The sequence below is a fragment of the Bubalus kerabau genome, chromosome 21 (genome assembly GCF_029407905.1).
Source record: "Bubalus kerabau isolate K-KA32 ecotype Philippines breed swamp buffalo chromosome 21, PCC_UOA_SB_1v2, whole genome shotgun sequence".
In the NCBI taxonomy this organism is placed as follows: domain Eukaryota; kingdom Metazoa; phylum Chordata; class Mammalia; order Artiodactyla; family Bovidae; genus Bubalus; species Bubalus kerabau.
The window spans coordinates 22,475,925-22,503,055 of record NC_073644.1 but is presented as its reverse complement, the minus strand read 5'-3'; the positions used below and the strand labels follow the sequence as shown (position 1 = coordinate 22,503,055).

At 44.4% G+C, this 27,131-nt stretch overlaps 1 long non-coding RNA gene across 3 annotated transcripts in view; it reads left to right on the top strand.

Moving 5' to 3' along the window:
- LOC129635857 (uncharacterized) overlaps positions 1–19,418 on the top strand; it is a 29,780-nt gene extending 10,362 nt beyond the window's left edge. Inside the window, exons 2-5 of one of the 3 annotated variants that reach the window (XR_008706496.1) lie at positions 6,556–6,695; positions 8,672–8,772; positions 15,927–16,127; positions 18,799–19,418. This is a non-coding gene — a long non-coding RNA (uncharacterized LOC129635857). Of the gene's footprint in view, positions 1–6,555; positions 6,696–8,671; positions 8,773–15,926; positions 16,128–17,425; positions 17,545–18,745 lie in introns of those variants that run through there. The other 2 variants (XR_008706498.1, XR_008706497.1) reach the window with 2 other exon arrangements.
- The last annotated feature ends 7,713 nt before the right edge of the window (positions 19,419–27,131 follow it).

Below are 27,131 nucleotides of genomic sequence, written 5' to 3'. Positions count from 1 at the left end.
TGGAGTAAGAGCATGGACATGCTTGATGTGGGCCTGGGAGGTCCAAGTAGCTCTTTTCTTTGTGCTTCCTTAAAATCCTGACTTGGCTAATTAAGACACACTGAGAAGTCAGGAGAACTGGCATCTTCTGTTTGCATATCATGCTCTGTTCTGTCCTGCCCCCGTCCCCCAAGCCACCTGATTGACAGCCCTGAGAGCACAAGCGCCTGCAGGTCCCTTCCAGCTGCTGCCTCTCCACCTCTAAGGAGGGAGATTTAGTTGTATGGATTTTGGCAAAGGTTTAAAACCTGCAATAAATAACAAAAAATTCAGCCTACCATTCTGCATATTTTATAACTCAGTCTAATAAAGAAATAATCCAATATGGCACCTGCTAAGAAAACTTAGTTTATTGAAATATGACTGTAATATAGAAAAGATGGCTAATGCACTAGGCTGCAAGATATTAATACTCTACACTTCAGTTGGTGTGTTTAAGTCTCTCATGTATTTTATTTTATTTTATTAGGAGCCATATCATTAGCTTTTAAAGACATTGTGAGTGAGAGAGAGAAGAAGAAAAGAGATTTGAACTATTAAAAAAAAAAGTCAGCAACTCAAACTGCCTTTCTTTACAAATGAAACAAACAAACCAAAAAAAAAAAAAAAGTTTTTTTTTTTTTTCATAAACATTTTTTTTTCCTGGCTGGGATATTAGGACAGTATATTAAATTCCCCCAAAAGGAGGCCCTAGAACTATTTACATAATAATATCTCCACTGTGGTTGTGACAGATGGGCTTCACTGACGCAGACATACTGTTAGGGGCTTAGCAATAGATTAAAAAAAACCACCACAATACTGTGTAACATAATAAAAGTGTATTGTAATGTACATCATAACTTGTGGCCAAGGTTAAATTTGCAGTCGGAGTATGAAAGTCGTATTCCATTATACAAAATAGATGTTACACGGAAAAGCATTAAAGATGAGTTGACTCAACCATTTATTTTTAGTTTATATTTTATTCTATTTTCCTTCGCCCTACTTATGCAATATTTTTTTAATCACATGAAATGACATCGTTATGTACCCCCTACCTACTCCCACCTCAGAGTGAGGGGCAGCCTGGGATCTACAGACTTTCTTAGTTTTGTAGATTCATGTTTCAGGGGACCCTGAGACTTCGCTCTGTTGGAAAATGGCTGTTTGTAGTTTTCCTTATTTTGCTTTACTCAAAGCTTCTTGCTGGAGGTGAGACTAGCAGTGAGGAGGATCTCCTTTGGCTTATGTGACATCTTTGGATATAAGCTATAGTTCTAGGGCAATGTGGCCATCAAGAGGTGATACGTATATAAGAGCAGAGACCAGTGGGATCCATCTCATGGAGGTTGGATGGGGAATGCTTTCCTAGGCAACCCTGTCTTTCTTGTTCCAGAACTTGACCATTGGCTTCGTCTCTCCACCAGCATACATTCTAAGGGGTGGGTGAAGGGAGAGACATTCTTTACCCTGTGAAGAAGTATTTATGGGGTGGGATCTCCGCTGAAGACTTTTTCCTCATCTACTGTCCTAAATCACCACGTGCTTTTCAGTGCCAACGGAAATGACAATTTTTTTAAAAAAAATAATCACAAGATAATAGAATTTTGGAGCTAGAACAAAACATCTGTGCAAAAAGTCCTCCATGGACCTCATTTTTTAAATCTGTAAAATGGGAATCCTTTAGTTCCTATTTCATGGGTGTGGTTATGAAGTTTTAATGAATAAAGTGCTTAGCACATAGTACTCAATAAATGACAAAGGTTCCATTTAATCGTTATAAATATTATCTCACTTAGAGATGGTCTTCTGGAGACTAGAAAGGGCAATTGAAGAACTGTGTTTTCTCCTTTCTGAACTCTCTCTTTCCTTGGGTCTCTCTTTTAGGCCAGAAATTAATTCATCCACCCCTCCTTCCTTCATCCTCTCCTTGCTTCCTTCCTTCCTTTTTGTGTTGGTTTAGTCTACCCTCTTGCTTTCTGCAGTATTATCCATTATGGAAGCCTCCACTGAGTTCTTCTCCCCTTCCTGGACTAGCTGATCACTCCTTTATTTGACAACCCTGACCTCTTCTGAAACACAGAGCAACTTCCATCTACTTACCCATTCGGTAACAATTTGCAGGTGGAAGTTAGAGATACTGTCATGGCAGCTCAGAGAAGAATTTTGAAAAACAGAGGTCTTTTACAAGGAGGGAGCTCTATGTTACCATAGAGCTCTTTCAACCAAAGGGTTGAAAGGGTATCTGTGGGCCTTTGTGGGGGATGCTCAAGGGTAGATTTCAGCATTCAAGGAGGCTAGCATTGCAAGTAGTTCAAGAGATCAACTAGTCTAAGCCTCACCTTTAAAATATGAAGATGGAGGAAACTGAGGCCCAGGTGGACAGGAGGCTTCTCTGCCAAGAGTCCCACAGCTCAGTTACTAGCTGGCTCCATGCTTCACTGGTGGTTGATTCTCCTTCCCACCACCATGCCACAGACGCTGTGCCAGGTGTGGAAATTAACTAGAGGGCTTACAAACTTGACGATAGAAAGCCGTTGTTTTGAGTTTTTCTTTTTGTCTTGAGTTGCAATTAAGGTTTTGCTTACTGATGAGTGATCTTCTAACTATTTAATATTTAAGGAGGGCAAGATTATATTAATTGCTTCTATGTGCACAATACATGTACTATACAGGGAGACAAATCTTACCAACAGATGTTCAGTTACTATTTGTTGATCCAACTGAATTGGTTCTGAACTAGTCTGAGTTAGTGTCTTCACTTTGGTCAAAGCCAGCCTCCTCTTAGAAGACACTGGCGATTCGGTATAGAACATATATAGTCTCTCAGTACTCCTTGGCAGTGGGCAGAATGTTAAGGCGTGGTTTTAACGAAAGGCCCTCCCCATGGGGCAGGGCCAAACCAGGATATACAGGAAGACAGAGGCACTGCCCCGGTGGTGAGCCTGGCTCAGGGAATTCAGTCAGGGATTGCTCTGCTGAGGAGGCTGATGTTTCTGTGCTGGGGCCAACCATCAACCTCGCAAGGTCGGAGAAGCTGACTGCTAGGGACAATTCTGGGGAGGAAACAAGCACCATCTTCTTGAAAGACTGTCCTGAATTCTTAGTGCTGCATCTAATGGGACCTCAAACACAATCTGAGCATATGGCTACCTGCATGGGGTTATTTAAAGAGTCCTGCGAATTTGAAGGGTATGATTCACACCAACGCTGTTCAATAGAAATATAATGTGAGCCACAAATAAAATGTAAAATTTACTTGCAAGCATATTAAAAAAGAAAAAGAAGCAGGTGAAGTTTATGTTATGAATATATTTTAACTTAATTCACTACCTCTAAAATATTTGAATTTCAACATATTGTCACTATAAGACGTTAATAATAAGATGTTTACACCCTCTTCATAATAAGTCTGAAATTTTGTGTTTGTTTACATTTAAATCAACATTCAGAAAACGAAGATCATGGCTTCTGGACCCATCACTTCATGGGAAATAGATGGGGAAACAGTGGAAACAGTGTCAGACTTTATTTTTCTGGGCTCCAAAATCATTGCAGATTGTGACTGCAGCCATTAAATTAAAAGACGCTTACTCCTTGGAAGGAAAGTTATGATCAACCTAGATAGCATATTCAAAAGCAGAGACATTACTTTGCCAACAAAGATCCGTCTAGTCAAGGCTATGGTTTTTCCTGTGGTCATGTATGGATGTGAGAGTTGGACTGTGAAGAAGGCTGAGCGCTGAAGAATTGATGCTTTTGAACTGTGGTGTTGGAGAAGACTCTTGAGAGTCCCTTGGACAGCAAGGAGATCCAATCAGTCCATTCTGAAGATCAGCCCTGGGATTTCTTTGGAAGGAATGATGCTAAAGCTGAAATTCCAGTACTTTGGCCACCTCATGCGAAGAGTTGACTCAATGGAAAAGACTCTGATGCTGGGAGGGATTGGGGGCAGGAGGAGAAGGGGACGACAGAGGATGAGATGGCTGGATGGCATCACTGACTCGATGGACGTGAGTGTGAGTGAACTCCGGGAGTTGGTGATGGACCGGGAGGCCTGGCATGCTGCGATTCATAGGGTCGAAAAGAGTCAGACACGACTGAGCAACTGAACTGAACTGAAAGTATATATCAACTGGATAAGAAGTTTCTTAAGGAATACACAGTTTTGCAAGATGGACACATTCTAGAGGTTGGTTACATGACACTGTGAATATACTTAATAAGAAATTATACAATGAAATGGTTAATATGGGAATTTTTGCATATTGAACCATATTTTTTAAAAATGAAGCAGGTACATTTGTATGGGAAAATCCTTAAAATGTGGTTAAATATTAAATCAAAATAATAGTAGTGTTAAAAAATAAAGTATATATCAACTGGAATTCAGTCAGTTCAGTTCAGTTACTCAGTCGTGTCTGACTCTTTGCTACCCCATGGACTGCAGCACGCCAGGCTTCCCTGTCCATCACCAACTCCCGGAGCTCACTCAAACTCATGTCCATCGAATCGGTGATGCCATCCAACCATCTCATCATCTGTCATCACCTCTCCTCCCACCTTCAATCTTTCCCAGCATCAGGGTCTTTTCCAGTGAGTCAGTTCTTTGAATCAGGTGGCCAGAGTATTGGAGCTTCAGCTTCAGCATCAGTCCTTCCAATGAATATTCAGAACTGATTTCCTTTAGGATGGACTGGTTGGATCTCCTTGCAGTCCAAGGGACTCTCAAAGAGTCTTCTCCAACACCACAGTTCAAAATCATCAATTCTTTGGTGCTCAGCTTTCTTTATGGTCCCACTCTCACATCCATACATGACTGCTTCTCAAGTGGGCTTCCCAAGGGGCTCAGTGGTAAAAAACAAACAAACAAACAAACAAACAAACAAAAAACACCTGCCAGTGCAGGAGATGCTGGTTCAATCCCTGGGTCAGGAAGATCTCCTGAAGTAGGAAATGGTAACCCATTCCAGTATTCTTGCCTGGGAAATCTTAAGGATGGAGGAGCCTGTCAGGCTACTGTCTATGGGGTTGCACAGAGTTGGACATGACTGAACATGCATGCACTTCTTAAGTACTCAATAGCCCCAGGTGGCTGGCAGATACCATATTTGATTGAATGGGTCTAAAGCATCATTTTCTTCCAAAATTCTGCCAGTTGGGCCAGGAGAGGGGAGTGGATTAAGGGATCATTACTAACTCACATCCCCTTTGAAGTGTTCATATTTTAATTCCTTATCAATCTATTGATCTTCAACAATAGTGATCAAGTTTCTAAACCTCTTTCCAATGTGGCTGGAGTAGAAACACAACCAAGGATTTAGCACCGTTGGTGGGGTTTTGGAGCTCAAGGGGAATTAGAAGGTAGCTGCAGGGATATCACATGGAGGGCGCTGGGTGAGCACAAACAGTTGAGATGAGGATGTGAGTGGCATCAAGGTAATGCCCAGGCCACGTGTGACAGTGAAAAGAGCATAGTGTCTCTAGGATCAGGACTGTCTGGATGCCCTCGCCTGCCTACATGACTGTAGAGTAAACCACGAACCTTCCTGAATCTCACCTTCTTTAATCTGTAACCTGGAGGTAATAAGCCCTTTCCTAGCTTCCTCAAAGGGGAATTGTCAGGCTCCAATTACATGATTCATAGAAGCAGATTGGTGCAAATGCTAAAGTCCTCAGCTCATGTAAATTGTGAGCCATCTAATTATGAGTCTTCCAGCAGGGGTGATACAGTTAATTCAATGCAAGCAAGTTTTAATAAGGGCCTGCTCTAAGCTAAAGACTGTAGCAAGGGAGGAGGTGTCAAAGAGGTGAACCCCTCTGCAATCTCCTGCCTCAGTTAGAGAGACAGAACCCAGCTAGAAACTATTAGAAGACAGAATATAATTCCCGCAAAGTGGTTTGCACAGACAGTCCAAGGGGAGACAGCAGAGAGGGTGCAGTGTGAGCAGGGGAATAAAGGGGTCAGTTGTGGGATTGGGGGGCCCCAGCTAGGATTCAGAGTTTGAAGGGGCAGAGCAAGAGAGGAAAGAGTTCCTGCTAGAGGACACAGAACAAAGTCCAGGAGTGGGAATGAAAAGCCACACCTTAATGAGAAACTTCTGGAATAAGACAGGAGAGAGGGATAGAAAAGGGTGGCCATGGGTCCCTTTCCTGTCAGTACCCTTCCCAACATAAGAGATATCAGGTAGAGGCCAAATATCTGATGCCCAGGTCTTCTATCTTGCTCTGAAAGTGGGTCACCCATTGCAGAGGAGACTAGTCCACTCGAGATAAAACTGAAATACGACCACAGCCATGGCAGGGATGCTCAGATACACACCAGGATGGCCGTGGGCAGCTCAGAGAAAAGGGGCTCTGATCTCAGACCATCTCTATGCTGCACATGCTGATGCCAGGAATAAAACTGGACAGAGGCCCCGCAGGAAACAAAATTGTCAGGTATTTCCAAAAGTTCTGGGGGTTTCTGCCTTTCAAGCCAGTTCTTTATTATCAGTTTACTATTTAATATCACTTTTTTTTTTGACTTCCCAGGTGGCTCAGTGATAAAGAATGTGCTTGCAAATGCAGGAGATGAAGTTTCCATTCCTGTTTCGGGAAGATGCCCTAGAGAAGGAAATAGCAACCCACTCCAGTATTCTTGCCTAGAGAATCCCAATCAACAGAGGAGCCTGGTGAGCTACAGTCCATGGGGTTGCAAAGAGTCAGACATGACTTAATGACTGAGCACACGCACATATCTGTTTTTTTACATCAGAGTGTTTTCTATCATGAATCCATAGGTTACATACACACACACACACACACAACACAGACTCCACCTGCATGCATTGTAGGTGCCCTCAGTCCCTCAGCAGGCACACACAGATGTCCTCTCCTAACACACACGTGCACACACACACACACACACAAGCCTTAGGAACATGGAGGACAGACTGATCTAATTGGAGCAGTGAATGAATGAAGACTCAGGGCTGAGCTGATGTATAAGACTGCAAATTAGGCACCCAACCGGTGGCTACAGAAAGGACACCAGGGGCACTCTGGTCCCCTCTTCTTTCCTTTCCTGTCAATATTCTGTCTGTTCTAATATCCTTCAAGCTTTGGGGTCCTTGCTTGCCTGTCACTTTCCCCCATTCTTAGGTATACTTTTTTCCCTGAGTTCAGTTGGGTCTAGGAATATGGATATTGGAGAAGGTCAAATTTTGTGTGGAGACAGGGTGCTTCAAAAAAGTTCCCTCTGCCCCAGAAGCTCTCTTACCCTGACTGTACTATTTCCAGCTCCTTCTCTGAACTACCCTTGCCCTGAGAAGAGGAACTGCTTTATCTGGATTTGAATGATGGGCTATTTTCTAGTGTTCTTTTATTAGGCAGAAAATGCAGGCTGGGGCCATTTTATTCTTTCTTCCATATTCTTTATATTTAGTGCACAATTGGGTCTAACTTAATAAGTGCAGTGTGGACAGAAGAATGGATAAGCACAAGATGATGAGTTTACAAAATCACATTCCATTTGCCATTCCATCTTGATCTTAAATTGTGCTTCAAGGATCTGAAATGAAGCCGTGTTTCTATCCAGAGGTCTAACACCAGCCAAAGTATGACAAACCCAAATCCAGACAAATTCGTAGTCCCAGCACCGACTCCCACTCCCGTGATACGTAGGCTAAAGTCATAAGCACTGCCAGAGGTCAACTGAAATGACCCATCAAAGGCGGCCAGATGCAAGAATGGCCCCGATGGCTCTCAAAAATAAAGCCAACAGGACACCTGATTAATTCAGAAGCAAAACATGGGGTCATTGTCTGTTCTTTTCCAACTCTCCTGACTGTTGGCACTCTGCCTTGCACACTGGGTGATGTGTTCCCCAAGAGCAAGGATTGAAGTCTCCCAGCTTTAAAGTCAAGAGTTGACTTTCAGGGGTTTCTCCAGCCTTGGAGCTAAATTTCACCTCCAAAATTAGAATTCGAGTCTGGTTAGTTTGAAAAGTAGGAGGGCTTATATATACCTCAAGGGACCCCATGACCATGACCTTGGCAACATGTTTTCAATCTTCAGGAAGGGAAACTAGCATATAGATGTACTGTCTACATGCCAAATATTGTACCAGTTATTCTCAAATGTATTATTTCCTCTAACTTTGATGACAACCTTATGATTGAAGATTGTTTTAGATAAGACTGAAGCTCCATGAGCTAAGCAGCTCACTGAGTCCCCCACAGAGCTGGCTTTCAAATATGCAAGCCTCATATTTTGGCCCTGCACCCGTGGACACACAGTGGAAGAGTGGAATGCCCTGAATTAACATGGAATATAGTAGGAAGCACAGGGCAGATTAGGGTGGGATAAGACTTCATTTCCACCTTTCCCCATTCCTTTTCCCCAAGAGGGTCTCATAAGCTCCTCCCATGCTCAGTGCAGTTGGCAGACCTCTCCAGAGGATTTGCAATTCAAAGAGATATGTGAATTGAAAGGGAAATATCCCCAGTGGTAGGTACCTAGTGTCCACTGAGAGGACAGCTGGAGGTGGGTGGACAGGTCCTAAGGATTTGAGAGCCTGGGCATAAGGCTGTCTACTCCCAGTATCCCCTTCCTCTGCCAGACCCACTTCCCTCTGCCCTTTCTTATCGGCTCCTCTGCTTCTTTTCAGGACTCTGAGTTGCTAGGCAACTCCATTTTGGAGCTGAGGTTCTCACTGTGGCGAGCAGCTTCCACGCAGGGACGGGGAGTTGATGGCGCCGGTGATTACAGGTGTGTTTGCAGAAAGGCAGACAACAGCACCCACCTCATTGCCTTCCAGGGACAGAGGAAATGAGAGGTCTGGGAAGGGGAAGCAAAGTTTTGCCCAGGCCACTTTCCACCTCTCCGTTCTGCTCTCCGGTTCCCTTCTCCCACCAGCAGGGCTTCCTTCCACTCAGGCCCCAGGATCTCCCTGGTGCTCCTGGCTTCCTAGTGTCCCATCAGACCACAGAGATCTGGACCACCCAGGCCCTTAACACCTTTCCTGGAGCTCCCTCAGCTGTTCGCCCTTTATGGGCATGATGCTCACCTTGGGAGACCTCCATGGCTTCACTTTGTTAAGTAGGCTCTGTAAGTAAGGCTCTCTGTTTCTGCAAGCTGGAGAGGTGAGAGCTCGATCCATTTCTGTTGTGCTCCTTTGACTGCAGGGAAAGTGATGTGTCTATTCATGGTCAGCCTAAGCTGCCTCCGGGGTGATGCTCAGAGGGCAGCTTAAGGGAGACTTGCCGCTTCCCTGGTACAGGCTTAAACGTTTACTGAGTTCATACTCTGGGTCAGGTACCACCCATTCTTGATGCTGGTGATTCCATAAGCAAGGAGACATTCAGTCTCTGACCTCACAGAGCAATACTTATATTGGACGAGAACATCAGCAAACAATAGACAGTTAAACAAGTAATGGTACTTCGTAAGGTGGCTTTGACAGTTCCCTTCTGGAAGGACTGTCCTGCTCAGAACTGGAGGGACCCTGGGTTTCTTTCTATCAATGTACACCCTGGACAATGTGGAGCTCATCACTGTGGCATTTCCCAGATCACCGTTAAGTAGTCCTGGTGGCAGAGGTGATCCTAAGTGTGTTTATGTGTGTGTCACCTTCATGGACGCGCGTTTGTGTGGTAGAGGCTTGAGGATATGAGGATCAGAGCTGATGGTACTGCTCAGAATGAACCAGCTTGCTGAATGAAAATCGAGGCTGTCAGTCCAATACAGCTTTGGGGAAGCGCGTGATCTAGCCTGGCCAATCAGAGCTCAGTGATTAGTTAGGCAGGACCATGTGGTCTCAGGTTAGCCAATTAGAATTCATTCCTGCATTCTGGGTAGGAGGAGTTCTTTTTCTGCAGGAGTTGCCCAGCAGCTATTGCTCAACTTGAGGCGAGCACAGCCCACCCAGAGGAAGTTGGAGAAAGCGAAAAAGTGAGAGCCTGAGGCCAGTCTACGTTTGGATCTTTGGGTTTCATAAGCCAGTATACTCCATTTTATTTTATTTGTTCCATTTTATTATTTTATTTGATTAAGGCTTAAGCCAGTTTGGACCACAAGGAGATCCAACCAGTCTATTCTAAAGGAGATCAGTCCTGGGTGTTCTTTGGAATGAATGATGCTAAAGCTGAAACTCCAGTACTTTGGCCACCTCATGCAAAGAGTTGACTCATTGGAAAAGACTCTGATGCTGGAAGGGATTGGGGGCAGGGGGAGAAGGGGACGACAGAGGATGAGATGGCTGGATGGCATCACTGACTCGATGGACGTGAGTTTGAGTGAACTCCAGGAGTTGGTGATGGACAGGGAGGCCTGGTGTGCTGCAATTCATGGAGTTGCAAAGAGTCGGACCTGACTGAGCGACTGAACTGAACTGAACTGAAGCCAGTTTGCTTGGATTTTTACCCCTTCCCCAAGTTAAGTTTCTGTATCCATATGATGTCATCATTGCTCCCCACCCCTGGGTCCCTTTGTTGCCCAAGTATCCAGGGTTGTCCTCCAGGCTGAGGAGTCCTTTCGTAGTCCAAACTCCGAGTTTCAGGCCAGGGACTGCGTATTCCCTCTTCTTTCTGGCAGAACACACCTGTGCTCTGCTCCATTTCTTCAGGGCCCTACCCTCAGCAAAGTTTTGTTTGATCAATTACAGTAGGTTGTTGATGGCTAAAGGGCTTCCTTGGTGGCTCAGCAGTAAAGAACCCACCCACAGTTCAGGAGATGCTGGTTCTATCCCTGGGTCAGGAAGATCCGCTGGAGGAGAGCATGGCAACCCACTCCAGTATTCTAGCCAGAAAAATCTCATGGACACAAGAACCTGACAGGCTATGGTCCATGGGGTCACAAAGAGTTGGACACAACTGAAGTGTCTAAGCACACACAATAGCTAAAAGTTGCTCTGGCCATATTGATGGTATTTTCACGTTTGTACTGTGGTTCTTTGCTGTAATCCATGGACCGGGATACCTAATGGTGGGAGTCCAGGCAGTGTGGCAGGCTGCAGAGAGATAGCTTCATAGGATGCTCCTCTTAGTGACTCTGAAGTTCCTTGGCTGGATGTTCAGTTTTTCTGCCTGTGTCCATGGCTGAGGGCCAACTACCTTGGCTCACAGTGAAATGCCAGGGCCTCTGCCACTGCGAGGAGGTCACGTCCTTCTCATAGAAGGAGGGAGAAAGGTACTGAAGGGAAAGCTTTTGGAAACAGGCATCCAATGAACCTCTGAGTCCTGGAGTGGCCTGGACTAGTCGGTGACTTTGCTCTTCTCCTTTATATGAGTGAGCTGAACCCCCAAGTCCTCTTCCAATGCTCACGTCTTCAGAGGGATGTCTGTGACTCTGAGTGACTCCTGGGTCTTGTGTTTTAGCATGAGAGTATCCCCAGAGGGAAGCTTCCTAGGTGTCTCAGTGGTAAAGAATCCACCTGCCAATGCAGAAAATGTGGGTTTGATCCTTGGGTCAAGAAGATCCCCTGGAATAGGAAATGGCAACCCACTCCAGTATCCTTGCCTGGGAAATCCCATGGACAGAGGAGACTAGTGGGCTACAGTCCATGGGGTGACTAAAGTCATACAACAACAGAATCCCCATAGGAGTGTAAGGCATATTTAAAAGGATACTTTGTGCAGTTCACTCTCATTTCACAATCCACTCAGAGTTTTCTTGCTCCCTTCTACTGGTTTCAGCCTTGTTTCGTGACTTACTCCTGTTCATTGCACAGGGCGGTGAGTGGGAAGTGTGAGGAGTTTAACTCCTGCAGTTAGGACAACTGGGTTCCAGTCTCAACATGGCTACTATCCAAAGAGCCGAGTCCTTGAAAGAGGTACCTGGTACTTTTGATCTGTGTTCTTATTTGTAAAATGGGAATGAGACCATTTTGCTTTGCTCACAGGTTGTGGTTTATGTGACACATTAAATGCAAATGCAATGAAGAGATAGAGGCTGTGTAAAAATACCAGGGATTGCTTGGCACTTGGTTTGCTGGAGGCCAAGTTTCAGCTTTCTTTGGTTATCCTGCATCTGGGTTCATCCTACCCTAGCTGCCTCTGCCATGCCTCCCTGACCCCAAGGAAAATCAAGTCTTGTGCCTGAGCTGCACCTGTAGGGCAGCCAGTGCTGTGTCTGTCATCAGCCCTCTGAACCTCTCTTCAGAAAAGGTTGATGATGACTCACCAGGGCAGCAGGTGGCGAGACGGGTCTAAAATTATAGTGGAACCGACCATTCAGAAGAGACAGGCGCATATGGAATTGGTACCTCTGCCCTGATCATCATCAAGTTCTCAAGGAATCACCCGGAGACAAGGAAAAGTAGAAAAATATTAAGCTCCGTGGAAATACTGCTTTGGATGACATTGTCAACATTGCCTGACAGACGCAGTATTTCCACAGAGCTCTCTGGAGCCACTAAAGAGATCCTGGGGACTGCACAGTCTGTGGTTGCTGTGTTGATGGCGGCCTTTGTGACATTCATGTGTGACATTAACAGCGTTGTGGTACAATGGCCAGCTACTTAAATATTTCAATAAAGAATCATTTGATATTTAGGAAAAAAATTTTTACAAAAGGAAAAATTACCAAGGGAAAGTGTTACATTTTGGTAATACACATTGGAAGACAGGGTTAGTTTTCTGCCACATCCAGGAAGCAGTGGGGCGAAACTCCATCTGACAATGGATTGTGAGATGGCAGCTCAGAGAGGGAAGGATATCAGCTCAGCCTCACACAGCCAGTCCCTGGGCTGAGGTGCAGTCTGTGAGCAGAGCAGGAGGCCCTCCTCCCAGTGTCCTGTCAGCTTACTCTCCCAATTTCCAGGTTAGAGATTTGAATCAGATACAAGGCAAATGCTTAGGCAAGGGAAAAGGGTTTTGCCAGCTTGCTCCACAGGGAAAGAGTCTGTGATATGATATGAAGCCGAAAATAGAGTGTCTCAGGAAAGAAGGTTTGGCCGCTGACTGCCTTGTGGTGGGTGTGGGGGCCTCCTCCAGGAAGGCGGGAGCTGAGATGAGAATAGGACACGGTCGCTGCCCGTGGTGTACTGCTGAGCGCAGACGCTCTGGGCGGGCGTTTGGAATCCGTGTCATAAGAAAGGGGTCCCACCGGAAAGGCTGCTTTAGCAGTGCTGTCCTGCTGGGGTCTGTGGAACATCCTGACACAGTCCGGGGCTTGAACAAGGGCCAAGGATTTATCCAGAAACAGCAAGCCCTGTACAAAGACGATCCCGGATTTAGAACAGATGAAAGGTACTTTGAGGGAGTTCAAAGAATGGGCGCATGCTCCCTGATGGCTTCTTGCTGGATATTTTGAGGTGACTGGGGCACGTTTTCCCGCCCAGCTTCTCCCAGGGGTCTTTTCTAACACAGTTTCTCTCCATTAGTATATTCCAGACCTCACGGGTTCGGAAGTCTTAATATGGAAATTCCTGCAGTGGAGGGAACAGGCTTCTCCCAGTTGGGGTTTGCTGAGGCCATTATTCTGATGATGTTAATGGTGATGATTAATTGGCTCTAACGATAGAGATGTGGAAAGTAATGAGGCTACCTGATTGGGCGACGGGAAAGATGGAGCTTGTGGCCACGTGGTGAGGATGGTTCTAGTGACGGTGTTGACAATAGCAGGGAGCACAGTATTAGAAATTTGTTGAAAAATCTAGGGGACAGACCTTAACTTGAACTTTACTATCTTCTCCGGGAAGGCAGATAATTGGCAAAAAAAAAAAAAAAAAAAAAAAAAGATAAATGTGCCTCTGACAAAGGGGAAAAGAAAATACCTTTTCCTGTGGTCAGTTCTATCTAACCAGCTACTTGGTGTCAGTTCTACTAGGTATATTGCAACACGGCACCAGCTTTCTGGTGGACCCAGGGCAGTGTACATGAAGAAGCAAACTCTACCAAGTTGATACTAGTGACCACAAACAAACCTGTGACCTCCCAAATGGAGGGTTAAAACAAGGAGACAGTCATCCTCATTGTCATTCTCCAAACAGCGTCTAGAGAGAAAGGATGTGAAAAGTCAGTCGTCAGCTCTTCTTATAGATCTGAAGCAATCCCACTGCTTTCGAGGAGCATTTCATGTGAGGTTGTGCTTGCGATAAGCCTTCTACTCCCGTTTCCACCCTGGAGTCCCAATGTCCTTGGTTTTCTGAGTCACTGGGTCCAACTAGTGATATGACAGCATTAAGGCAAAGGAACTTTGAGGTCTGACTCCTTTTCATGGCACCAATGGCATCCGAAACAGCAAGGGAAAGGTTAAGGTCTCCAAAGGCTAGTGAAGGAAGAGGGTGACATGAGTTCTAGGTAATCCCAACTTTGCTGATTCCCAAAAGCATTAAAAGAAAAAAAAAAGAGATTAGCCAAATTTAACCAGTTACCATCAAGTAACAGAGATACCTTTACTTCATCTGATTTTGGTGACGTTGTGAAATGTGAGAAGCTTGATTTCAGAGCCCCTAGCCTTATTTTCCTCTCATTTTCTTTTTCCTTCTCTGTGGATGTCCTCATATCCCTGCCTCAGTTGTGCACCATTATTCCTCCATTCCAGGGATAAAATCCCAGGAACACACTCTGTGATGTTGAGACAGAATAACAATAGTGTGGCTGCCAGATCTGTCATACCGTGAACATGTGCTCCCTTCCCAGGGAACTTTCTCTCTGATGAAAAAGCCTAGAGAAGAAAGTGCTTACCCATGGTGGGGATCGGAAATGGTAGATTAGCACAGAGAAGATCCTTTGCCCTGCAAACCACACCATGAAGGTGGTGCCATGTGCTAGGGCATGTGGTTTAATGGGACTGAGGGCTCTGCCCTTTGGGACTGTGGTTCTGTAGCTTGTCTCTGTATTAACTGGAGGAATGAAGATAGCAATATCCTGCTAACTATTGGTTAATAAAGAGGACCCACCTTTTCCTAGAAAGTGACTTCTTCCTAAGAAAAGGAAGGTGAGCTGTCAATTTCTTCATTGGTCCTCGTGTTTTATTAGCTCTTTTTTTTTCTGGTGAGTGAAAAAAGAAATGCTGGGAAGCTAGAAGTGTAACTGAAAGGAATTGTGCAGAACAAATTCAAACTATAAAAGGATAAAAAGGATTTTGTTTACTGGTTGTTTTAGGTCCAGAAGTTCTCAAGAAGACTTATCAGCATGCATAAGATTGGAACCAAGGAATACAGTAACATTTAGAACTCCCATTCATTCAGTCATTCATTTATATAACAAATATACCTGGGTTAATTTTTATAGGGCCAAAGAATTTAGGACTGAAAGTGTTCCAGAGAGGAGAGCTGTGAGGCAGCAAAGGAGAAAAGGGAAAAAAGGAAAGTGAGTTCCAGTTATCAAATGTTGTGTGGCAGATTGCCCCCAAACTTAATAACCTAAAATATAGCAATCATTTTATTGTTTTCATCTCTGAAAGTTCAAGGATTAACTAGGCTCAGCCAGGCAATTCTTGTTCAGGGTCTCTCAGGTAGCAGGAAGATAGTCAGAGAAGGCAATGGCACTCTACTCCAGTGCTCTTGCCTGGAAAATCCCATGGATGGAGGAGCCTGGTAGGCTGCAGTCCGTGGGGTCACGAAGAGTCGGACGTGACTAAGCGACTTCACTTTCACTTTTCGCTTTCATGCATTGGAGAACCCACTGGAGTGGGAACCCACTTGAGTGGCAACCCACTCCAGTGTTCTTGCCTGGAGAATCCCAGGGACGGGGGAGCCTGGTGGGCTGCAGTCTACGGGGTCGCACAGGGTCAGACATGACTGAAGAGACTTAGCAGTAGCAGCAGCAGTTATGGGGGAGGGACTGGAGTGATCATAAAGTCTTTCTCACTTGCATACTGGTGGTTGTTGCTGGCTGTTGTCTGGAACTTCAGCTGAGGCTCTTAGCGAGCTGATGACCTATACTTGGACTCTTCTTGTGGCTTGGGCTTCCTCACAGGATGGCAGCTGGTTTCCAAAAACAAAAGAGCATCTCAAGAGAACTGGATGGAAGCACTATCCTCTTGTATGTCCTGGCTTCAGAAGTCACAAGACTGACTCAGATTCCAAGTCAGGGAACACGACCTGTCTCTTCATTGGAGAAATGTGAATGCCAATTGAAAGAACGTATGGAGAACTTGTTGCAGCCATTTTGAAAAAGGTAGGTAGATCCAGGTGTGAGTGGTCTTGAATGAAATCTTGCTGAAGAACTAATACTAATTAATGAAGACAAATCTGGAATAATTAGTCAGCCATACTAGGAAACATATAATCAAATGGGTGATTTTGTAACATGAATAGTTATGGCTAAAAGATAGAGTCAGAGCAGACTTCATGGAAGAAGTAGGACTTTGAGGTGACTTTGAAGCCTGTGTAAGGCCTATTTGAAAGAAAGAAAGTGAAAGTGTTAGTCACACAGTCATGTCCAACTCAGACCCCATGGACTACAGGAGCCCACCAGGCTCCTCTGTTCTTGGGATTCTCCAGGGAAGAATACTGGAGAGGGTAGCCATTCCCTTCTTCAGGGGATCTTCCTGACCCAGCAATCAAGCCGGGGTCTCCTGCATTGCAGGTAGATTCTTTACTGTCTGAACCAACAGGGAAACCCAGGGTCCATTTGGTTATGTTTAATTTATGTTCATTTTTCACCAACACAGAAAAGAAATGATAATAAACAAAATTATAATTATTGGTAATTCTTCCCATTACCGATGAGATAACTAGTTAACATTTCCAGGTGCATCTTCCTCAGTTTCCCCACTCCATAAATGTATTAATATTACAAATTTGCAATCCTACTTAACTTTTTAATTTTGTGAATGTTTTCCAAAACTATTAAACATTTTTCTAAAATATAATGTTGAATCTCTGCAGAGCATTCTGTCATGTGAATATGCTATGGTTTACTTTTAAATCATTTACTGTTGGGAATTTAAACTGTTGCATTTTTTTTTTCTATTGTAAAAAAACCCTGATGAAGACTTTATATGGGAATCTTGGTGCTTATCTATGATTAGTCTCTTAGGATTAATTCCTAAAGGTAGAATTATTGGTCAGAAGTTTTCCATATTTTAGAAACCTTTTACATAGCTTGTCATGGTGACTTCTAGGACAGATTATGCTGGTTGCCCATCCCACCAGGCTGAGTCCCTATTTAATTGCACGTTTGCCAATATTGATTGTTACTGGCTGCAAAGGACAGCTTTCTATTTGAGAGACCAAAGTGGAACTTTGGGCTTTACTCTGATTTTATCTTATTATTAGAAGGGAAGTATTTCCCCATATATGTTTTTATCATCTCAGTGTTTTTTTAAAAGTGACTTGCTGGTTTAAATTATTTGCCTATTTTTTCCATTGGCATTTTCCCTCCTATTGATTAGTAGCAGCAATTTATAAATTATTACTCTTTTGTTTAACACATATGGTGCTTTTTTCTCGTTTGATCTTTTTGTTTTCCAGGTTTGTCTGTGATGGAGTTTTTAGATGGAGGGAGTTTTTTTAAGTTTCTGTGTGGTCACATCTAGTAATCTTTTTATTTATATATTTTTCTTTTGTTCTTACCTATGAAAGTCCTTATTAATAATAACAGATTAATTTTTACCTTGTTTTTCTTTTGTGTTCACACACATACCCACACCCACACACATACATAAAACACTGAATTGTCAACTCAATCTGGACTATATCTTAAGGTACATTCTGTGGAGGGGTCTCCTAAAGTTTGTTTCCCAAATATTTACCCATATGTAGGATGACAGGATTTAGATCAGTAGAGGGAGAAGCCTGCACCCTTAAAGGGAGAAATTGTGTGATTCTGGTTGAAGTAGAGGGGGGCTGTAGAGGGATGCCAGGCAAAGTTGGTGGGGGGGGTGCCTTATGGCATTAAGAACCATACATGTGACATTGAAGTCACTCAGTCGTGTCTTACTCTTTGTGACCCCATGGACTGTAGCCTACCAGACTCCTCCGTCCATGGAATTTTCCAGGCAAGAGTACTGGAGTGGGTTGCCATTTCCTCCTCCAGGAGATCTTCCCGACCTAAGGATTGAACCTGGGTCTCCTGCATTGTAGGCAGATGCTTTACCATCTGAGCCACCAGGGAAGTCCATACAGGGAAGAACCATACAAGTTGGGGAATAGGGAAATTGTTGTTTTCTGTTCCTGAACATCTCTTCAGGACTTGTGAGGAGTCAGGTACTCTGGTAAATATACGTAATATTTCATTTAATTCTCACTACTGCCTACGAGGCAGGTACTATTATTATCATTTTATAGATGAGATGATTGAGGCTTAGTAAATGGCAGGGCTGGGACGGAGTCCAACTCCAGCTATTTTCAAAGCTCTGGCGTTCAACCGCTGTGCTTATTCATTTCTCAATATAATTAACCTAAGAGTTTCAGAAAGTTCATCCGGAAACATTGTACCAGTTAAAAAGGAGTGGGGAGTGATTGAGGTCAGGAGCTTTGGAGATTCTGGAGGATACAGTGACGAGGTCCTATAGAGAGGCAGGGCTGGGGATGGCCCATGACAATACAGAGGGATGAAGAGAAGCTGGGAGCAAGCGGTGCAGGGACTGGGAGGGGAGCTTGCTGAATTTAGTATCTTTCAGTTTTGGCTCTTATTCTAAATATTTGATGGGGGTCTTGCTCTGGGTCTTCATCAACTGACCTTAGCAGTTACCACTCTCCTGAGACTTAAATAGAAATATCCAAGGACCAGATAGTCTTGTATCAAAATTGAGAAAAGGACCCAAAATGCTTCTTTTCCCATCCATCTAGATCCTCCAAGGAAGCCAGAGTGATTAAGGGAAGTTTATTGTTTTTCCCCCAAGGGATGAAGCTGTACCTTCATTCCCTCGATGAACGTTAATGAAGCATAGAGTCTGCTGTGAGGGACCTAAAGACACATTGAAACAGAGCCTGCCCGCATGGAGGTGAGACTGAACAGAAGTAGTAACTTGCCCTTGTACATAAACATCACACAAAATGGGAATTTCAAATCCCCCCAAAGAGGCATAGTTAATAGGTTATAGGAGGTCTAAAAAGAGAGAACTATTCTTATTGGGAGGGCCGGGAGCAGACAGAACTAATAACTAGTTTCTGAGTTGGGTTGTGCTAGGCTTGCTAGAAGAAACAGAGAAGAATCTTGTGTAATTTTCAAATTTTAAATATATTTGTGTAGGATATTATGAATATAAATTAATATAAATATAATTCTATTATAGTTAAATTATCAATGACATCATTCAAAATGCTCCTATTCTTACTTTTTCTGTACTTGATAAAATATTCTCAGGAAAATGTTGATATGTCTCACTATGATTACATATTTTCTCTTTTCCCTTATGTTTCTTCTGATTTTTGTTTTATATATCTTTTTTCTTTGTTGTTAGATGTCTAATGGTTTATGATGTTGATCTTCTTTGTGAATTGTACCCTTTATCTTTACAATATTCATCTTTGTTTCATTTAAAAATCAATCAATTAATTAAAAAAATTAAAAAAAAAGACTCGTGTAATTTTCATTCTTTGTTTGCAAACCCTGTGACCTGCCCTCCTACAGGCATGGGTGACTCCCTTGGCATTTGTCCCTCCTGCTCTTCAATCATGGTCTTGTCATGCTATAATTACAATAATAGAACAGCTCAGTTGCTTAGGATGTTCTAAGAAAGAGGACAAAAGCAAACATATAAGAAATAAACTGCAGCTCAGTGCACAGATCATGCATCTTTATCAAAAGAATTACAGAATGGATGCTGCTTTTCTTCTCCACCCCAGCACAAATTGAAGTCCTAACTCTATTTCAAAGTCTTCCCAAATAACTCAAACTGCATAGATCACCCACAGCCCTTATATTTATAGCCCCAATTTGGTCTTGTGGTTCTTGGTAACGGAGCAATCATAAATAGACTTAGGTCTGCAAGAACTCCCTTGAAGAGGCTCCTTGGCCTCACCAGACAGGTCCATGAGGAGAGGGAGAATGAACCTCACTGCTTAAGGTGGCCTGAGTTTGAGTCCCAGTCCTGTAAGTTCCTCTCAGTTTCAAACTGTTACTAAATGTCTCTAAGCACCAGTTCATTCATCTGTGAAAAGGGAATAAATATCAGCACCCACTTCACTGGATTGTTATGAGAATTATGTGAGGTTGTAGAATAAACATTCAATACATAGGCAGGATTAATGCAGAATGAGTACAAGCAGAAGTCCCAGTTGGATGCTATTCCATATATTTCATTGAATTTTTATAACTGGACCATTTTTGGTCTGGCAGTTCTCTTTCCCTGGTTGTGTCATCAGAATGCTTGGAATGGGTCTTTCTCATCTTGTGACAGGGCGAGTATATCCTGATGAACATATTCTTTGTGTTATCATTTGAAATCTCCTCTGAAGTGTTGGCAAGTGCCCTAGGTTTGGAACTGTAAGTCGGAGACTGCAAACTGGCCAATGTTCCCTTTCCTCCTGTATATAACCCGCCAGAACAGGCGGCTCACTCTGCTGGATCTGCCAGTTTTACTTATCTGTACTCTTTTCTAGACAGTGAGTCCAGGGGGGAGAGGATGGGTCCTTGATCTCAGCTGCTGCTAAGTCGCTTCATTCGTGTCCGACGCTGTGCGACCCCAGAGACAGCAGCCCACCAGGCTCCCCCGTCCCTGGGATTCTCCAGGCAAGAACACTAGAGTCGGTTGCCATTTCCTTCTCCAATGCATGAAAGTGAAAAGTGGAAGTGAAGTCGCCCAGTTGTGTCCGACTCCTAGCGACCCCATGGACTGCAGCCTACCAGACTCCTCTGTCCATGGGATTTTCCAGGCAAGAGTACTGGAGTGGGGTGCCATTGCCTTCTCCGTTGAGCTCAGCTACATGATGTGTATTGCCTGGACACACAGCACAGAACCTGGCACATGGTGAACATTCACTATTTGTTGACTGGATGGCATGTTGCTGCATGGGTGCCCAAGGATTAGTGATAAACACCTGTTGGGCCCTTTATTTATTTATTTTTTAACTTACCTAAACTTCACCACAACCTTGTAAACTAGATACTTTCATTTCCAATTTATTAACAGAGAAACACCCAAGGGCAAAGAGTGACGTGCCTCCCTTCTCCATCCACTGTCTCGGTCATCCTAAAATACTCTGATTTTCATTATCATTATACCACTTATTAGCCACATGCACCTGGCGAGTCACAAATCTTATACAGAGTCATATTTTCTTATAATCAGAGCTGCCTTGCTGCCTTGGGAACATTTTAATGTTTTCTGGATATTCACAATCCTGACAAATAAGTGACTCATCATGATATTGTTTTGATGATGCCTGACAATGGCTTCTCTATTTTTAACATTGAGTGGCAGGAACCAATAATATTAGGCCCTTTTATCCTTTTTTGAGAGGAAAGAAAAGTGAAAGGTTATGAGTTTAAGGAGTATCTGTACGGAGGGAGGGCTGGCCTCACCCAACACCCAGGAGAGAAACTGTCCTGCTATCTCCAGTACCTGTTCTCAGCTTGCGGCTCCAGGCCACATCAGGGTCTGCTTTCTGGGAATCTTCACAACAGTGTCTCCAGCACTGTCTACTTTGTGATTGCTGTCAGTTTCACCTTGGGCATGTCTCTCTCTAACTATACTCCTTGCATATTTTCTCCCTTTCTGGTACATTTCTGTTTACATAGCTCAGGTTCTTCCTCAGCATTTCCAGCAACTTTCAAATTATTGGCACAGTGTGAGAATCCCTTTTATTTTTTGAAAGTATGGACGATTGAACAAATGAATGAATAAGTAAATACATTTGGAGAAGAATTCAGAAGGTGTCCAAGCAGTGTGTGATGTAGAACAGAGAAGGCAGGAAGGGAGTTGGTGGTGTTTCCTGGTGGTTCACATGCAGGCTCTGGGGTCAGAAGGCCTGAGATGGGCTCTGGTTTTACTACCCACCAGCCCTGAGACCTTGGGTGGGTTACTTACCTTTGTGAAGCCAGCATGAGACATGGCAGTAGCTTTATCACTTAACTATTGATGTGTCACAAACTACCCTAAAACTCGGTGGCTTAAAACGATGATCATTTTTACTGTTCACGTGGCTGTGAGTCAAGAAAGGCTGTCTAATCTAGACTGGATTTCACTGGGGTGTCTTCGTGTCTCCTGTACCAGTGGGCCAGCCTGGGAATGATCTCCTGGGTTGACAGAATTGTAAAAAAACAAAAGGAAACATATAAGGTCTTCTAGGGCCTAGGTTGGGAGAAGGCAATGGCACCCCACTCCAGTACTCTTGCCTGGAAAATCTCATGAATGGAGGAGCCTGGTGCGCTGCAGTCTATGGGGTTGCTAGGAGTCGAACACGACTGAGCAACTTCACTTTCACTTTTCATTTTCATGCATTGGAGAAGGAAATGGCAACCCACTCCAGTGTTCTTGCCTGGAGAATCCCAGGGATGGGGGAGCCTGGTGGGCTGCCATCTCTGGGGTCGCACAGAGTCGGACATGACTGAAGTGACTTAGCAGCAGCAGCAGCAGGGCCTAGGTTTGGAACTTGAGGCTGCCATTTTCACTCACATATCATTGTGTGAAAAATTATATATATATATATATATATGTGTAGGATTTCACTATATGTATGATTTTCACTCACATATCACAAGTCACATGGCCACACTCAAAGTTAAGGGGAGGGGGAATATGCCAGGCTGGCTCATCATAAGGGCACCCCGATGGTATGGATGCTGCAGGTGGGGTAGGGGGTGAAATATTTAATTCAGTAATGCATTTTATCATACTACCTTTCTGAACCATGGGAAAAATGGAAAAGGATGATCTTTGTTATGCTCTCTGCCTGGCATTTTGTGAGCACTTCACATGTGATTAGTTAGGTTACACATCTTGTAAGCAGTGCATAATCCACAGCTATTGTAGCTGTTGTAACTGTTATTGTCAGAAATGCAGACATGTTATCCCAAAGATCAAGACTCATAGAGAACTAAGCTGGAAGGAGCTGATGAAGCACTCTTTGTTTGGGTAGAAAAAGGAAAATTTTACTCATTCAGCAAATATTTATTGAACACCTGTGTGTCACACACTGCATTTGGGATACATTTGAGAACAAAGCAGACAATGTTTCTTGGCCATGTGGAGATTACATTTCAGCTGAGAAAGATATAGGCATAAAAAACAGGAAAATAAGTAAATGATACAGTATGTTGATGCTCTGAGAGACTGTAGTGAAGAGTAAGGGGATGGGGTGTGGTGCTGTGCACACAGGATGCAGGATTAAATCAACTGATCAGGTGGGCTTGTTGAGGAAGCAAGCACAAAGGCTTGAAATAAGGACTTGGAGTGAGCCAAGCAGATGTTGAGGGAAAGATGTTTTAGTCAGGGTAACTCCAGAGCCAAGAGTTTGAGGAAGGGATGCCAAGCATGCTTGAGTAACAGCATGGAGTTCAGTGTGACTGGAGACCAGGAACAAGGGGAAGAATAAAGGAGTTGAGGTCGGAGAGGTCATGGGGAGGAGGGTCTGCTGGTCATTCCAAAGGCTTCAGTTTATTCTTAGTGGAGTGGGGTGCTCCTCAAAAAGTCAACGTGTTAGCCACTCAGTTGTGTCCTACTCTTTGCGACCCCATGGATCGCAGCCCACCAGGCTCCTCTGTCCATGGAATTCTCCAGGCAAGAATATCGGAGTGGGTTGCTATTCCCTTCTCCAGGGAATCTTTCTGATCCAGGGATCGAACCTGGGTCTCCTGCACTGGGGGCAGATATTTTACCACCTGAGCCACCAGGGAGGCCCTGGCGAGCTCCTAGAAGGTTTTAAACACATGATATTGTTCTTATGTTAAGTGCCATGAAGCTTATGTTTCAAAGCAAGTGGCTGTTGTGTTAAGAATACTTCCAAGAAGGCAAGGTAGTCTGTGAGAATACTCAAAGAAGGCAGAAATAGTCAACTGGGCTTGGGTGGTGACAACAGAGGGGTGAGCATCTTGAGTTTGGATATGTTTTGAAAGTCGAGTCCACAGAATCTACTGGAAGATTAGATAAGTGACAGAAAAAGAGGGGCCAAGGATGACTCCATGGCCTAAGTACCTGAGACTGGAAATGGTGTGGGTAAAATAAGATTGGGGTGGTAAAAAGTTAGGTTTTCAATTTCAAGTATGTTGATTTTGAGAAGGCTCTTAGATATTCAAGTGGAGATGGTCACAGAGGCAAACTGGATACACATGTCTAGAAATCAGTAGCAAAGTCTTGATTCATGAGCCCACATTAGTCCTTGAACTCAGAGGCCTGGTCATATCAGCAAGGGAGTGAGTGCTGGTAGAAAAGAGGACCAAGGAGGTTCTCCAAAGCCCTCCACATGCAGAGAGAGTGTGGAGACCCGGGAAGTGGATGGTGCTGCCTAATGCTACTAGAAGGGCAAGTGTGATGAAGATTGGGAGTTAATGGGGAGATTCAGCAATGTGAAGGTCACTAGGCATCATGATAAGAAAAGTTTTGTGGTTGAGAGGTTTTTGTGAAAAAGCAAGTTTAAGAGAAAGTGAAGAGAGGAATTTGAGAGAGAAGAGACAACCCTTTGGGGAGGCTGGTTGCAGAGGAAAACAAAGAAATGGGTCAGTAGTTAGAGAAAAGCAGGATCAAGAGAGTTTCACTGTAATGGCGGACATAATGGTGTGTTTATGTGCTGATGGTAATCATCCAGTGGTGAGTGAAACACTCGTAATGCAGGGGAGAATCGGAGAAAGGACAGTGACATGGAAACCACCAAAGGAACTGCTCAAGCTCTTCCGGCTTTTTACTCCTGGCATTCCTTACCCCAGTAGGGATATTCATTACACGATTATGACTCTCTCCTGTTAAATGATTGCATCAAGTCCGGTTGATAGTCTCAGTTCCATCATTAGCATCGGCGTTTCCTCTGTTGTTGTCTATTATCCTTCCACTCAAGGCACAGAAGCACCAGGGCATTTATTTTCTAAATACAGAACCCTGAACCATTTCCCTTGCTTCCCTTTGTTGCACAGGGAGGCCCATGAGAAAGCAGAATTGGGCTCTGTGAACTTAGTCCATGAAGGGGTACAGACAGACTCTATTTTAAGACACCAAGGTCATGTTGAGACAAACCGGGATTGACCATGAAAGAAAGGGATGGGTAGGATCGACGGCTTGAGAAATGGGTCAGGGGAGGGCTGTCCTGTTCAGAGGCAGGGTAGGGATGGGGGTTTTGGAAGGAGTGGGGTCTCCACTGTCTGTGGCTTCCCACTAAAGAATCTAACTTTTCCCCTTGACTTTATGCGTCCACCTCCTATCCTGCAGCCTTCCTCTGTTCACTTCCCAACTGACATCACTCTCTGTGTCCTAGGAGCAGTTTCTCCCTCAGCCCCACATGGGTTGTGAGCTTTCTGAAGCCAAGGGCTGTATGCCTCACATGCTCCAGGGCACTTACTCCACTGTCTGGAGAAGGACAAGGAACTGATTAATGCTTGGCAATTCTTGGGTGGGGGGTGGTTTACACTGGTCGGTTAGGAGCAAAGCCTGTAAACTGGAAGAGATTTCAGCCCCATCTTCAAGTCAGCTGGGAAAAGGGCAAAATGGGGTTTGATGGGGGAGATTTTGTTCCAACTTTTTATATCAAATCTGTAGTATGAGACTAGAATCTGGTCTTTCGGGTCTAGTGATGTATCGGGGGTCAGTCTTCTCTCTTCTGTCTCCTCAGTCTACAGTGGGAGCATGGTAGTCAGCCTCTCCGAGAGGTAGTGAGCTCTCCCTCCTTGGGGATAATCTATTGGAGGTTACTTAGGGCTTTGCAATGCAGGAGACCTGGGTTTGATCCCTGGGTTGGGAAGATCCTCTGGAGAAGGAAATGGCAACCTGCTCCAGTATTCTTGCCTGGAGAATTCCATGGACAGAGGAGCCTGGCGGGCTACAGTCCATGGGATTGCAAAGAGTCAGACAGGACTGAGCAACTAACACTCACTTTCAGTTACCAGTCATGGGTTCTGGGGATGGCTATGTTGCTCTAGATGTTCTCTTGGAACCCCATTGTTTCCTGTGACATGCCCAGCCCCACTTGAATGGGGGAGTGGTGAGTTCTGTGATGCTTACCCCAGGCTCACCCAATATCCCTCAGCCCCACCTACTCTAACCCTGTAACCCTATGGCTGTTTCTTACCTCTCCCAAGTCTGCAGCTGACTTCCACATTCCAGGCTACACAGTCCCATTACCCCCATCTGAGGACAAGGGCACAGGGGAGAGATATGGGGAGTTGCATCAGGAACAAGATAAACTGAAGCCATTATTCGGCCACGTCCATGGTCAAGAGGGTATCTGTGTTCTAAAGACCAAACTGGGATCGTGATCTGTGTTCATGATCCCAGTTGTCACATGACTAAGAAACCAGCAGTGGGTGTTTGTGTCTGGGTTTCCCAAGTGGGTCTTCTAGTCTACCTCTGCTCCTTGTATCATCTCTAAATTTTGGTTGCTGCCTGCATTCCTACTATGAGAACATCAGACTTTGAACAACAATGCACACACCCCAGACTGAAGTTGAGATTTATGTTTTATTACTAGATGTCACTCCTGAGTGTGAATAAATATACCAGTATCCTGAAGGTGCTACTATGGAGGAGCGGAGGGAATCCTGAGAGGTAGAGGGTCCTGCTACAGGAGAGCAGAAGTGGGGGAGGGTCTAGAAAGTGGTGGTTGGGGTCCCTCAGAAGGAATTTTCCACCTTTACCTTTCTGTGGAGGGTAAGCCCTGTATACCTGTCCCTCCCCCCAGCCCCCGCCCCTCCTCACACAGCGGCTTCCAAAAGGCCTTCAGACTCCAAATGACACCCTCATCAATGAGCTTGCATTGCAAAACCACATTTTGACAACACATTTCCCAAATTTAGTCCCCTAATCCACTCCCAGAATATATTATGTTTTGCACCCAACAGATGGATTGGAAGCTTAAATCTTCTGCTTGTTCAGAAACCAACCAGAAACCAAAAATACAAACACTCACACCCTGCAGGTGTGAGTGCCATGGTGGGGGTAAGGGGAGGAACACGGGTGTGTGTGTGAGGAAGCGTGCACGTTGGTGAGAACAGCTGCGGGTAAGGGACCTAGCATCACCTGGGCCTGAGAGGCAAGCAGCTGCTTTCTATAAACCCTTCCCAGCACCCATGGTTTTGGTCTTTCAGTGC